Below are 5,887 nucleotides of genomic sequence, written 5' to 3' on the forward strand. Positions count from 1 at the left end.
TTTATCACAATTATTCAACATACTCATTATCAGCATACTTTCATCTACTTTTAAAAAGTTCAACTAACATACATACTTCTATACATACAACATATATCATTTTCTTCTCTATTTATTTAATTTCCACGTGAAATAAAATCTACCCTTTTAGTGTGAGATGCATATTTTACAACTGTGATGGCTGCTGGGAGTCATACTCCTATAAGCTTTCCCAATAAGACTATGTGCCGCACCGAAGAGCCGTCCTCTTAGAGGTAGTCTCTCATTTTTCCCAGCATGCTAACATGCGTGCACCGTTGAAGTAACAAAGACAGAGTCATTGTACACTGTTTCTTCCTGGTCTGCATAATTCTCGAGTGCAACAATCAGTGCCACATTTCTGCAGCCTGCCGGAATGTGAGACTGTAGTCATATACTTGACACTACTTCAAACTCTCCATTGGCCATGTGCTCCACTACAGCAGATCCCCTATATCCTTGCCAATTTTATCAGGTATAAAAAAACTCATCAACAAATACAAAATGTTCCCAACTACCAATGTACTTCTCTTCACTCTCTAGATAAACCTCCCAATTCAGTCATATGCATGCTCACCCTCTGCCAGTGATTTCAATACAAACATGGCAGGATTCATTAGTCTACACCCGATCCATTTAAGCGCAAGATTCACTATGACCACGCCATAAGCAAAAGCCTTCTGAGATGTCAACGTGCCTTTAGGCTCCACCTTCATGCCACATAATACATATTCAATAACTAACATAATAAAACATCCCATTACTTTACTGACAGCCCTCTCAATGGCGAAGGTGATGGTCGTCAAAGATTGTTCATGCAGAACATGACCCCTTACTACTGGATCTAAAATCCTTTTGAAATATACACAAAACAATATACACTCTTTATAATAAACCTTTTTAATTCTATTAATACTCCTCATATGGCCATCCCTATTATACATGCCATAATACATTCATTCTCATTAAAATAGTACTTTCTTAGCAAAAAACCTTCTATCCTATTATCTAATAACACATAGAAATGATCACACTTAATTTTGTCATTTAATCTTACCCCAATATGTGAACCCGTGTCTTGTTTAAATACAACAATCTCTTCTCTTATACATGGGAATGTTAAACCTGTGTTTATGCTCTTTAATGTATACATAAGTGACTACTGCATCAGAAAGTTTTGCTGCACACTCGATTCTTGTCTGCTGCACCATCTGATTATGAGCAAACACATATTTATTCTACTGCTAATATGCTGGCAGGTTTTTCAGTTCCCTTTTCTAAAACTGGTTATTCTGTATGAATCCTTAACCTCTTTATCTACCAAAGAAGTGTTCTGTCATACCACATGTCCTCCCTACAGGCAGAAATGGTTTCATTTGCCTTTTCTTCATACCTCGAGTACTTCTTACGTTTCCTTAATCATTCTGGAAGTTCCTACCTCAAAAGTTTCCTTTTTCCCATGGTATAATTCCAATTTATACCTTGGTCAACTACCTCTGTTTATTCACCCATGATGTTTTCATTAATTGCTATAGACCTGACCCATTCTCCTTTCATAACAAAAGATCTGTGAAATCCCAAAATCTCACATTCATCATCCATTGTTTGCCTGCTTGCGGCAGGGACAATGGTCCCGCATTGCCTTCTGTCTGGCAATAGCCTTAACTTGCTCATATATAATGGCGATTCCCCCCTCTGACCGTGGGACTGCTATTGTAAGGTTGATTTAGCTGTGTCACTAGGTTTTGACGCCCAAGATATTGGGAGATCTAAATCCGACTGCCTTACTTTCTTACTCCTTGAAAGCTTTCTTCAAGGCTTTCACCTCATAAATATGTTCTCTCTTCCCTCTTGCCATATTCTATTCTCATCATGTATAACCCTTCATTTCACCATCTCTATTCAGCCTCACTCTATTTAAAAGACAGCTTCTTAAATTCAACATTGTGCGAGGCTTTTTTCATGTCATATAGCGGCGTACTATTGAATCGATCATTTTTACCTTCCCTGTGGGATTTACTTTGTTTTCTTGTCATGAGAGACTTTATCGATTGTGTCCCCAATGCTTTTCAAGTCTGCCTCATCCTCCAGATTTACTCTGGACAGACCTGCTATTTACTCATGTGTTGGGAAGAACTCTTCTAAACCTTCCCTTATCACTAATGGATTTAGGATTCATTACTTCCTTTTCCATACAGTCAATGCTGAGTGAACTCATGTCATCAATGTTCTTACCATTGAGTCTGTGCCAACTCTAACCAACCATACATTTGTTCTGTGTATGTGCTAACCCATCAGTTTTGTCTTTTTCCTTACCATCTCTTTATTTCTCGTCCTGTATCTATAGATGTACTTGGTCGATCACTCTTTTCCTTATCGAGTGTCTCATCCCTCGGAACCTTAGAGATTACACCTCTCTCAGTATTCTTCTCCGGTCCCTCGTTGCTGCTTTGCATAGGCGACTCATATGCCTGGTTGCTATATCTTATTACTGCCTTGAGGTCCTTTAGTGGGTACAGCCTATCATTTTTCTTACTGTCGCCATCTGCATAGGCGCGCGGGAGGAGCGGAAGGCTCCTCAACCCCCCTCTGTGCATACATAAAGTATCCATTCTATGGGAGGAGTAGCTTCTCTCTCCTCCTGATACATTTTCCAGAGCTCTAAGCTCGCTAGTCGTTTGTCTAACTTTTTCCCCGTATGTGCAGCATACAAATATGTCGGCATGTGCTGCAAGACTGCCTTCAATAGCGATCCCCCTTTTGGCCATGGCATGAACATTTTGACGGTGGTTCTTTTAAGCCAGGCTTGTCCAACCTTTTTGAATGTGGGGCCGAAGCATACATTTTTCGTCACCTAGTGGGCCGGCGAGCCAAAAGTCAACAACCTCACCCAAAGCAGTATATTAAAAAGCGATAGTGTGTGACCTTTGACACAATAACATCACAGGAAGTGATAGCCATGCAGTCCCAAAGATAGCTTTCGGTGTCACGGGCAGTGATCAATGTTTAGTTGCTTGTGATTTCTTTCAGTGTGTATGTGTTAATATTTTTCTGAAATAGTGGGGGTGACCAAGTGTAGCGAGGGAGCTATAAGGATCTAGAGAGGGTTTGGCGGGTCACCCCCACAAGAATTTATTTTCAAATATGAGGTTGAAATGGGGTATTTTACAGCAGAAAAAGTTACCAAGAAGCCATAAGTTTACAATCAGTTCTAAAGGGGAACATGCAAATTCCATGTCACCAACAACAGACAAGAACATTTTACAACACAACACACATAATGATCAATGTGTCCACAGTGTAAGACAGCACTGTCATTGATGTAACACATTGTCATGCTGGTTGTGCCCAAAATATGCCTCTGTAGCAACATGTCTATGCTGGATGTTCCCAATTTAGGCCAGCATTGTCCTGTACAAAGCATGATTGATGCTGCCTGAGCATGTGCAGTGTGCCCAATACATATGCAGCTTATCTCTGTAATACACATTAATTACTTCTGTGGTAATGAAAGAAGCAAACATCCAATTCAACAGATACAATGTGGGAAAGTGATCACCCAAAGGTGAACCTAATTGAAGAAACACAATGTGAGCACAATCCTAAAGTATGAAGAACTTTTTTATTGCATGATTAGTAACTTGTTGGTAACCTTTCCTGGACAGGTTAAACCACACAATCAAACAAGAAACAGAAGTAAACAAAAGCCAAAACAGTGGCCACAGTGGGTTTTATACTACATCTTTGATAATTGGCTCCAAATACGATGGCGCCAAGATTGTCAATTCTTCTGTCTTGTACATATTATCAAGTCTTCGAAAAGCAATCAGCACAGTTAACAACAAGTCCAATAATTCTACTAAAACTACAATTGTTTTGAGTGTGACACTTAGCCTTGCAGACAGCTACTTTTCCTGAAGAAAGGAGAGGCTGGTAGAGGAGATGAGGATGTTGGTTGTGGTGTGAAGCAGATAGGAAGAGAAGAGGAGGAGAAATGGGGCAAAATGTGAGGTGAAAAGAGGAGTTGAGGAACAGAAGGAGGCTACAGCCTAAAGGAGGGGATTAACAGGAGGCTACAGCAAATAGATTTGGCCATAAGACCAGGGGCTCTTTGTGCAACCAACCTAGCAGGCCTAGTGCACACTTTACTTTATATTTCTTTCACCAATAAATGTGGCCTGTGGGCGTCCATGCTGCTCAGAGCTGGCCCTCTTGATTGCAGCAAAAGAAACTCTGCTACAAGACTAGGGGCTCTGTGTGCAAACAACCTCACTCGAGCACTTATCTTTTTCTTTCTTTCACCAATAAATCAGGGGGAAGCGCAAACGCAGTCCCCCACTAATAGAAATAATGCAGTTGAGTATCTGGAATTTGGGGACATTGCAGTGGCCAGCAAATTCGATGTGCTATGGATGAGCCTCAACCTGGGAGATCTGCCTTTCTGATCCCAGATTCACCCCTGCCAGGTAAGTATGAATTGCAAGCAAGAGGGTATGGGTTGGGCCTGTGCTGGAAGCCCTGCTGCTAAGCAAGGGTGAGAAGGCAGGCCCTGACCCAGCCCCAGCCCTCCCGGAAGCCCTGAGCATCTGAAGAGCTGCCTGTCCCATGTGCAGGGGAAGCTCCGGCATGGAGAGTCCAGCAGTAGAGGCACATTGTAGCACAGTGCCTTTCATCAGGCCCTTCTCGGACCGAGATTTGCATAAATTCGGGCCTGGACGCCCGCCAGCAGGCCCAGTCGGAATGCGAGCAGGCCTGGTGCAATGTGCCCACTGGCCTGTCGACCCCAGATGGGTCCATTGCCCTCCTGAGCCGACAGATCACCCCGCTTAACACGAGTGTCTCAGGTTGGGTGCCCCCCAGCAGGACACGGCAACGCTGTGTAGGCAAGAGCCGACCGTGCCCGATTGGGGTTCGGAAAGGGCTGGCGGCGACAGCTGGTAACAGCCCCCCTGAGCCCCGGGAACTGGCTGGGCCTTCTTAAGGTTGGAAGGCCTGGGCGAGATAACAGAGCAGGGCAGGGTGTCTTCAAGAACACGTAGGGCACCTGATATCATGGGGCAAACAAGTCTGGGGTTAGGCGCCTGTGCACTTCGCCCCTCTGGTGAATGCTGGCCCTCTTGACTACAGCAAAAGTCTGCTACAAGACGAGGGGCTCTGAGCACAACCAACCTGCACACACATGTGACCTTTTCTTTATTTCACCAATACATCAGGGCTGTGGACCCCTGAGCTGTGCAAGGCTGGCCCTCTTGACTGCAGCAAAAGAAACTCTGCTACAAGATTCGGGGCTCTGTGTGCAAACAACGTGACTCGCACACGTAACTTTTTCTTTCACCAATAAATCAAGGTAAAGCATGAACGCAGTCCCCCACTACCAGAAATAATGCAGTTAAGTATCCTGCATTTGGGGACATTTCAGGGGTCAGCAAATCCGATGTGCAATGGATGAGCATCACCCTGGGAGATCTGCCTTTCTGATCACAGATTCTCCCCTGCCAGGTAAGTATGAGTTGCAAGCAAGAGGGCAGGGGTTGGTCCCGTTCTCGAAGCCCTGCTAAGCAAGGGTGAGAAGGCAGGCACTGACCCAGCCCCAGCCCTCCTGGAAGCCATGACCCCCATGACCCAGTTCATTTATGTATTTAATGTTTGTTGGATACAGATATCTGACAAATATTGCATAAATAAATAAATCTGTGGGGTCCACATTTTTTTTCTTCTTTTCGACCGCACAACAAAAGAATATAACCCTAATCCTCTGTCTGTGCTCCTGAGCCATGAGGGCCACATAAAAGGGCTTGCAGGGCCGCATTTTGGCACGTGGGCCGTATGTTGGACAACCCTGTTTTAAGCTATTCCACACTATACTGTC

At 43.9% G+C, this 5,887-nt stretch overlaps 2 non-coding genes across 2 annotated transcripts; both read right to left on the reverse strand.

Annotated features, from left to right (window-relative positions):
- Positions 1-4,328: 4,328 nt before the first annotated feature.
- Positions 4,329-4,492, reverse strand: LOC138581550 (U1 spliceosomal RNA). The gene has a single exon (XR_011304621.1). It is a non-coding gene; the product is annotated as a U1 spliceosomal RNA (small nuclear RNA).
- Positions 4,493-5,361: 869 nt separating this feature from the next.
- LOC138581523 (U1 spliceosomal RNA) lies at positions 5,362-5,525 on the reverse strand. The gene has a single exon (XR_011304597.1). It is a non-coding gene; the product is annotated as a U1 spliceosomal RNA (small nuclear RNA).
- Between the last annotated feature and the right edge of the window lie 362 nt (positions 5,526-5,887).

Source organism: Ambystoma mexicanum, chromosome 3p, assembly GCF_040938575.1.
Source record: "Ambystoma mexicanum isolate Mex_15411 chromosome 3p, UKY_AmexF1_1, whole genome shotgun sequence".
In the NCBI taxonomy this organism is placed as follows: Eukaryota; Metazoa; Chordata; class Amphibia; order Caudata; family Ambystomatidae; genus Ambystoma; species Ambystoma mexicanum.